The sequence below is a fragment of the Myodes glareolus genome, chromosome 24 (genome assembly GCF_982192425.1).
Source record: "Myodes glareolus chromosome 24, mMyoGla1.1, whole genome shotgun sequence".
In the NCBI taxonomy this organism is placed as follows: Eukaryota; Metazoa; Chordata; class Mammalia; order Rodentia; family Cricetidae; genus Myodes; species Myodes glareolus.
In genome coordinates this window covers 22,107,475-22,116,600 of record NC_142049.1, presented here as the reverse complement: position 1 = coordinate 22,116,600, position 9,126 = coordinate 22,107,475, and the positions used below count along the sequence as shown (strand labels likewise).

At 44.9% G+C, this 9,126-nt stretch overlaps 1 pseudogene; it reads left to right on the top strand.

The window, feature by feature from the left end:
* Nucleotides 1-7,584: 7,584 nt before the first annotated feature.
* Nucleotides 7,585-8,831, top strand: LOC146889897 (alpha-enolase pseudogene; annotated as a pseudogene).
* The last annotated feature ends 295 nt before the right edge of the window (nucleotides 8,832-9,126 follow it).

Here is a 9,126-nt window from a genome sequence, read left to right as displayed (position 1 = left end):
AGAGCCTCAGCATTCTTCCGTAATAGGATCAGTGGAAATATTGAGCTGAGGACATTCTGAGATGGCTCAGAGATAAAGAATTTGTTTCTCGGAGCCTTTTTAAACTGAGAAGTCCAAAATGATGGAGTAGGCTGAGTGCCTGGCGGGGCCCAGTTCCTCGTTCACAGATGGTGCTTCTGGCTTCTCATGTGGTAAAGCCCCTGTCACAAGGACAGTGTTCTCACCATCTCATCACTTCCCAAAGGCTCCATCTCCTGATGGCACTGAGGGTGAAGGTTATATATGTGGATTTGAAGAGGATTTAAGTGCATCTGGGCTCAGTTCAGGCTGGCACAATGGACAACAAAGGCTTCTCTCCTGCAGAGAGGTGGACAGTAGGCCAGGACCTATGCACACAAGGGTAAAATGCTCAACCTCAGCAACAAAGCCCTGGCTCTTCATCTTGCCTCACTGATGACCTCATTGCCTTCATCCAAACTCTCTTTCCTGGAGGGTTGTAAGGTGGTGTTTGGGAAATACGTGGTGATGCACTTTGTATTCATGGAGGGAGACCCTACATTCTTATTATAGCATGGGAGCCCTTTCTTTCTCCCAGTTAGGCCCAATTAGCCCGTATGTGTGCTCTGAAGCAGAGGAAATCACCAGGGAAATGCCACAAGCCAGCTGATACTTTGCCCTTAGAACAAAACTATGGGGTGAAGTTTGGGGGGTGTTAGGCATGGTGGTTCTTTGACAGCTGTTTGTCAGAATAAGTCTGCTATGCTTGAACTCCTATATGATGTGGGATTCCCTTCTGTGTGCTGTGAATATGTTTTATTACCATTGGTTAATGAAGAATCTTCTTTGGGCCTATGGCAGGGTAGAATGGTGCAAGGCAGGAATTCCAAGCAGAGACAGAGGAGAAAAGTAGGCAGAGTCAAGAGATACCATGTAGCAGCCAAAAGAGATAGACTCTGGAATTTACTGGTAGGCCACAACCTCGTGGTAAAATATAAAATAATAAAAATGGGTTAATTTAAGATGTAAGAATTAGTTAATAAGAGGCCTAAGCTAATAGGTCAGTCAGTGTTTTAATTAATATAGTTTCTGTGTGATTATTTCAGGTCTCAGCGATTGGGAAATGAACTAGCAGTCTCCCCCTACACCTGTCTATAGAATGAAGCTGAGTTGCAACTCTTATGGTGTCAGACTGATGGTGTGGGTGTTTCTAATCCCATTTCTGTCCCTTTCCTTTTGTCGTTTATGTCATGTTGTCCAACCTTTGCCTCCTCAGCAACACCTCCACAGGCTTTCCTGCAGTATCAGCACTCCGTCAGTGTTCTCTTTTTGTCCTTTAATAAGCTCCCTTGAATTTGTTTTGAAAGGGAACCTTTCAACACAGGAAATAAAAAAGTCTGTGTACCATGCTAAAATTATAAGGCGGGCATCAAACTAAATAAGATAAACAGTATTCATTAATCTCACCTAGATCCTCTTGCCTGTAAAAGTACTTGTTCTGAGGGAGCCTCTTATTTTTTGAGTGTGTGTGAGAGGGTGTGGATGATGATGATGATAGTGTGTGTGTGTGTGTGTGTGTGTGTGTGCGCAGATACATATGTCCATGTTCACACAGAGCCTCTTAAAGGACTTCAAGTGTTCACATGGTCCTCATCTCTTCCTCTATCCCCTGACTCATTTCTTTGAGATGGGGTCTCTCACTGAACCTGGATCTAGGCTGATGGCCAGTAAGCCCCACAGACCCTCCTGCTTCCTCCTCCCTTTTCCTCCTGCCAGAGCATTTGTGAGGCTAGGCTTGACTTTGCATTATGTATGTGGGTGCTAAGGACTGAACCGAGGCCCTTGTGCTTACATAGAAAGGACTCTTATCTTTTGAGCCACTTCCCTAGTCCCAACTTGGTGTGGGAGAATTGTCTGTATTCTGTCAATCATGTATTTTAATAAAACGCTGATTGGCCAGGCAGGAAGTACAGGTGGGTCAACCAGACAGGAAGTAGAGGCAGGGCAATGAGAACAGGAATATTCTGGAAAGCAGGAAGCTCCCTCTGCCAGTTCTGCCCAGACCACCGGAGAGGAAAGATGTAAGCTGCCCCACTGGAAAAGGTAGTGAGCCATGTGGCTAACGTAGATAAGGATAATGGGGTAACATAAGTTATAAGAGCTAATAAGTAGCCTGACCTAATGGGCCAATCAGCTTTATAACTTACAGAGATCTCTGTGTAATTGATTTTCTCTGGGACTTGCTGGCTGTGGGGTATCGGGCGGGGACAGATACCCCAACAAGCCAGCCCCTCATGTTACACCAACTTCTTAATTACAATGGAGTAGTTATCAAGTGTTTTGAAGTATTGAAGACTATCAAATATTTCCAAGTATTGAAGACATTCTAGTCAGAGACACATGCTTTCTCTTTAAGTAGGCAATGGGAAGATATTTGAAAGCAGAATAACTTCCTCATTGGGTGATGCAATGTATTTTCATGGCATGTTTATATGCCATGTGTTCAGCACCTAGAGGTGTTCATAAATAAGTAGATTAAGTAACTTCCCTTATTTCATCTCTGTGCCTGGCAGTCCTAGACCTAATATCTTGTACACCATTTGTGGTCAGTGCACTCCTTTTTGTGGAACTGCCCACTGTGATGCCTGCCTCCTGCTTCCTTCTGAACCTTCTGCGACCATCAAGGCAGTAAGGGAGATTGTAAGGATGCTGGCTCTGAGCCATAGCCCATTTATCAGTGATCAAACTGCATTTGTGCTTATTGAGAGACCAAAGTGTGAAGTCAGGTTTTTACCTCAAGCTTGGGAAGAGAGAAAACATACACAGGAAGGTTACATGGCAGAAAAAGATTCAGTAAGCTCCAAAGTTGGATGAGAACGAGCTGGGGGCATAGGCAGAATAATGAGTCTCAGAATCCCCCCCCCCCGAACAGCCTACATCTGATATGTGTTCTTTTTTTTCCATTCAAAAATTTACACTTCCTCCCCTCCTCCCATTCCCCTCCTGCTCCCCCATTCATCCTCCTTCCTCCCCCTCCTTCCTTGAGAGAGGGCAGGGAACCCTGCCCTGTGTGAAGTCCAAGACCCTCCCCACTACATCCAGGCCTAGGAAGCTTTGCATCCAAATAGACTAGGGTCCCCAAAAGCCAGTACATGCAGTAGAAACAAGTCCCAGTGCCTTTATCAATGGCTTCTCAGTCAGCCCTCATTGTCAGCCACATTCAGAGGGTCCGGTTTGATTGCATGCTCATTCAGTCCCAGTCCAGCTGGATTTGGTGAGCTCCCATTAGAACAAGTACACTGTCTCAGTGGATGGACCAACCCTTTGCGGTCCAGACTTCACTGCTCATCTTCTCCCTCCTTCTGCTCTTCAACTGGACCTTGGGGGGTTCAGCCCATTGCTCTGATGAGGGTCTCTGTCTCTATCTCCATCTATGGACAAAGATTCTATGGTGATATTCTAGATAATCATCAGTGTGATAGTGGGGCAAGGCCAGTTCAGGCACCCTCTACTCTGCTGCCCAAGAACCTAGCTGGGGACATCCCCGTGGACACCTGGGATCCCCTCTAGAGCCAAGTCTCTTGCCAACCCTAAAATAGCTCCCTTAATGTAGATATCTTCTTCCCTGCTCCTATATCTGCCCTTCCTCCATCTCCACCCTCCCACTCCCCCAAGCTCTGACCAGTCTTTCCTTTCTCCCTTCTCTCTCCCCCTCTCCTCTTCCCCCACTCCCACCCCTATGCTCCCAACTTTTGCCCAGAAATCTTGTTTGCTTCCAATTTTCAGGAGGATCTATATATGTTTTCTTTGGGTTTACCTTGTTATTTGGCTTCTCTAGGTTTGTGAATTATAGGCTTAATGTCCTTTGTTTATGGCTAGAGTCTACTAATGAGTTAGTACATACCATATTCATCTTTCTGGGTCTGGGTTATCTCACTCAGGATAATGTTTTCTATTTCCATCCATTTGCATGCAAAATTCAAAATGTCATTATTTTTTACCACTGAGTAGTACTCTAATGTGTACATATTCCACACTTTCTTTATCCATTCTTCCATTGAGGGGCATCTAGGTTGTTTTCAGTATTTGACAATTACAAATAATGCTGCTATGAATATAGTTGAACAAATGCTTTCGTAGTATGATTGGGCATCTCTTGGGTATATTCCCAAGAGTGGTATTGCTGGATCCTGAGGTAGATTGATTCCCAATTTCCTGAGAAATCGCCACACTGATTTCCACAGTGGTTGCAAAGTTTGCATTCCCACCAGCAATGGATGAGTGTTCCCGTTACTCCACATCCTCTCCAGCATAGGCTATCATTGGTGTTTTTGATTTTAGCCATTTTGACAGGTGTAAGATGGTATCTCAAAGTTGTTTTGATTTGCATTTCCCTGATTGCTAAGGAGGTTGAACATGGCCTTAAGTGTCCTTTGGCCATTTGAACTTTGTCTGCTGAGAATTCTCTCTTTAGTTTAGTACCCCATTTTTTAATTGGGTTAATTAGAATTTTTATGTCCAGTTTCTTGATTTCTTTGTACATTTTGGAGATTAGACCTTTGTCTGATGAGGGGTTGGTGAAGATCTTCTCCCATTCAGTAGGATGCCTTTTTGTCTTAATGACAGTGTTCTTTGCTTTACAGAAACTTCTCAGTTTCAGGAGGTCTCATTTATTCACTGTTGCTCTTATTGTCTGTGCTACTGGGGTTATATGTAGGAAGTGGTCTCCTGTGCTCATGTGTTGCAGTCTACTTCCCACTTTCTCTTCTATCAGGTTCTGTGTGGTCAGATTTATATTGAGGTCTTTAATCCATTTGGACTTGAGTTTTGTACATCGTGATAGATATGGATCTACCTTCATTCTTCTACAGGTTGACATCCAGTTATGCCAGCACCATTTGTTGAAGATGCTTTCTTTCTTCCATTGTATACTTTTAGCTCCTTTGTCGAAAATCAGGTGTTCATAGGTTTGTGGGTTAATATCCGGGTCTTTGATTCGATTCCATTGGTCAACATCTCTGTTTTTATGCCAATACCAAGCTGCTTTCATTACTGAAGCTCTGTAATAGAGTTTGAAGTCAGGGATGGTAATGCCTCCGGAAGTTCCTTTATTGTATAGGATTGTTTTGGCTATCATGGGTTAAAAAACCCAGGATTATTGTTCTCTCAAGGTCTGTGAAGAATTTTGTTGGGATTTTGATAGGGATTGCGTTGAATTTATAGATTGCCTTTGGTAGAACTGCCATTTTTACTATGTTGATCCTACCCATCCAAGAGCATGGGAGATCCTTCCATTTTCTGGTGTCCTCTTCAATTTCTTTCTTCAAATCCTTAAAGTTCTTGTCAAATAGATCTTTCACTCCCTTAGTTAGTGTAACCCCAAGATACTTTATGCTATTTGTGGCTATCGTGAAAGGTGAAGTTGCTCTGATTTCCCACTATGCTTCTCTATCCTTTGTGTATGGGAACAAGACAAGGCTGTCCACTCTCACCATATCTCTTCAATATAGTACTTGAAGTTCTATAGCAATAAGACAACATAAGGAGATCAAGGGGATTCGAATCGGAAATGAAGAAGTCAAACTTTGGTTATTCGAAGATGATATGACTGTGTACATCAGTGACCCCAAAAACCTCTTCCAAAGGACTCCTACAGCTGATAATACCTTCAGTGATATGGCAGGATACAAGATAAACTCAAAAAAAAATCATTGCCATCACTGCCTGGTCTGTAAGGCTGACCAGTGGGGCTGTTTTACTCTCTGAACTTTAGGAAAACTTTAGCTATTAAAATACAAATGAAATATCACTGTAGAGGGATTTTTCTCACTTGAGAGTCCCTCCTGTCATCTAAGTCTAGCTGGAGTCACATTGACATAAGCCTAGCCAGCACATTTGGGGACACCACTCAGTAACAGAACACCTGGCTAGCCCGAGATTCTGCCCCTTTTCCCGGTACCACCTCCACACAATGAGTAACCTGAACATTTGGACAGTTGTACTGTGTGCTGCTAGTATCAAGCGCTTACAGTACCAGATGTCATACCCTAGATAACAGGACATCCTTAAAGCAGCAGTGGTTACAGTGAAAAATTCCATAGCTCAGAGTGTGGGTGATATGTCCCAGGCTTTGCAACAGATGAATTCCTAAGAGCCAGCATGTATGCTGAGGTCAACAGTGCCTTCAAGGAAATTTGTAATGTCTTAGGGAATAAGTAAATGCATGGGCAGAGAGTACACATTCCTCTTTGTAGACAATATTTGGTGGGGCTATGATTCACCTTTTTCTTATCTTAGTTCCCTGCTTCTCCAGGGAGCAAGGGCCCCAGGCTGGGGCTGACCGATGCATCAGTTACTTTGCTTGTTGCCTTGGAAAACCCCTGATCAGCCTGACTTGAGAGGGGAAGGTGTGCTTGTGCTCCTGGTTGGGGGGGGGAACACAGTTCACAGTGACAAGGAGTATGTGCTGCCAGGAGTGTGAGGTGACAATCAAGAAGCAAAGAGAAAGAGAGGAAATGCTGGTCTCAGCCTTTCTCCCTTTTCCTTTTTATTCCGTCTAAGGGATGGTGTTGCCCACATTTAGGGAGGGCCTTCTTGCCTCAGTTAAGCCTCTCTGGGAACTCCCTCACAGGCACACCAGAGGTGTGTCTCCTAGGTGATTCTAAGTCCAGTCAAGCTCATGCTGACGATGAGCTTTGCCCAGGAATCTGAGAAGGTACATTCCATTCAGGCTCATCTGCACAATGCCTGGAGTTTGGAGTGGTTGCCTGGCCTGCCTGTAGTGGAAGACAGAGTGGGAACTCTCTGTGGGGACCTGAGTGACCGCATCTGACCTTTGTCCACACAGCATTCCAACAACAGAAGGCATTGAAGTGATAATAGTCAGTTTAATCTGCCAAGCTAATCAGACATTCTAAGAACCCCTTCCCGTGTGAATGGGGGACTAGAGTAGTAACTTGTACAAGGCATTTACTACGGGCCAGCCTCTAAGCCAAGCAGTGATGATGCAATAACTTATTTGAATCCCACAAGCATTGCTTCCTACCTTACCGCCAAATTGAGTTTAGACTTTGTAGTCTGTCCTGAGACCAAGGTCCAGCTCCATCAATTGTTTCTTGTGTGAATTTGGATGAGTAGGTTAACCTAGAGCCTTGGTGTGCCTCATAGTTACTTAATCAGCTTTCCATGGTTCATAACATTAATACCACAGTATATGTAAATGATAAAGGAAGTTTGATTTAGTTCATGGTTCTGGTCCAAGGATGAGGAACTGAATCTGTTAATGGCCTTACTATGAGGAGAGTACCCAAAGTGACACAGGGTATCAGATGCTGAGGGACAAGGAGTGTATGAGACTTAACCAGAGCCACTCTGGAGATAATTTGTTAATCCCTTACCTACATAAATGGGCTAATTCATCTAAGAGGGCATATTACCAATCATCCCTGCATAAAGGTCCTGCCTGGGAAAGCAGCATGGGGACTTGGGGCAGGCATATATCCCAGCTCCCCTTAACACTCTCCTTGGAATTTGTTGAGCTTTCTGTTTCATTCCTGTGTCTGGTGGTCTGGTGGCCAGAAATCCACCATGTCTAGCCTCAAGATCCACTGCATAGAGATCTTTGAATCTTGTGGGAACACCACTATTGAGGCTGATTTCTGCACCTCAAAAAGTCTGCTCAAAGCTGCTCTGCCCATCTGGCATCTACGAGGCCCTGGACCTCCAGGACAATGACAAGATGCACTACATGCATCAAAGGCTGTTGAGCACATCAGTAGATTGGTTGCACCCACTCTGGTTAGTAAGGAATTGAAGGTTGTGGACTGGAAAAGATCAATAAACTGATGGCTGAGATGGATGGGACCAAAAAGAAATCTAAATTTAGTGCAATGCCATCCTCAGTAGCGATGGGAGGTCCCTGGCTATCTATCTGCAAAGCTGGTGTTGTGGAAAAAGAGGTGTCTCTGTATTGCCACATCATTGTCTTAGCTGGAAATCCTAAAGTCGCCCTGCCGACCCTGGCTTGCAGTGTGTGCTCAGTGGTGGTTTTCATGCCGGCAGCAAACTGGTCATGTAAGGGGACATGATCCTCCATGTGGGTGTCTCCAGTTCCCAGGAAGCCATGAATATTGGAACAGACAACCTGAAGGATACCATCAAGGAGAAGTATGGGAAAGGAAAACATGTAGGTGTTGAAGGCACCTGACATCCTGAAGTGCTGGAGATATTGAAGAATGCAACCGGGAAGGCTAGCAACACTGATCAGGTTGTCCTTGGCATATGGGTGCCTCTGACTCCTTCAGGACTTCAAGTCTCCTGATGGTACCAGCAGGCACATCATGCCTGAGCCAGCTGAATTGCATAAGTCTTTCATCTGGGATTATTCAGTGGTGTCTATCAAGCACCCATTTGACCAGTTTGCCTTTAGCGGAAGTTCACAGCTAGGGTGGGCATACAGGTGATTGGGGACAGCTAATGGTGACCAACCCTGTGTAAAGGCTGAGGCTGTATGTAAGAAGTCCTGTGACTGTCTCCTTGCCCAAAGTAATCCAGATTGACTCTGTGATTTCGTCTCTGTGGGCGTGCAAACTGGCCTAGTACAATGGTTGGGCATCATTGTGTCCCATTGTTTTGGGGAGACTGAGGGTATTTCCATCACTGACCTACTGGTCGGGCTCTGTGCTAGAAAGATCAAGACATGTGTAACTTGCTGATCTGAGTGCCTGGACAAATACAATCAGATCCTCAGAAATGAGAAGCTAGGCATCAAGGCCAGATTTGTCAGCAGGTCCTTCAGCATCCCCCCAGCCTCCCACCAACCAAGCAAACCATGAGCTGGCAATACTTGGAGTCCTCAGTCAACATAAGCTGCTCAGGATCTAACCCTGATGTCAATGAGGTGACTAGAGGCAGACCCAGTGCTTCCCTAGCCTCTGTAACCCCATGAGTTCCCTCCTCCCATGTGCCATTACTTCCTTAGAAGCTATGCCTGACTATCCGGAGGCCTGGAAGAAACCTCAGCTCTGGGATCATGTGGTTCTTCCAAATCATTGTTTCTGTCACCTCACTTTCCAGCTAGCATGTGGAGCCCTTATAACTGCCTATGTTGTAAGGAGACTGCTTGTTGGT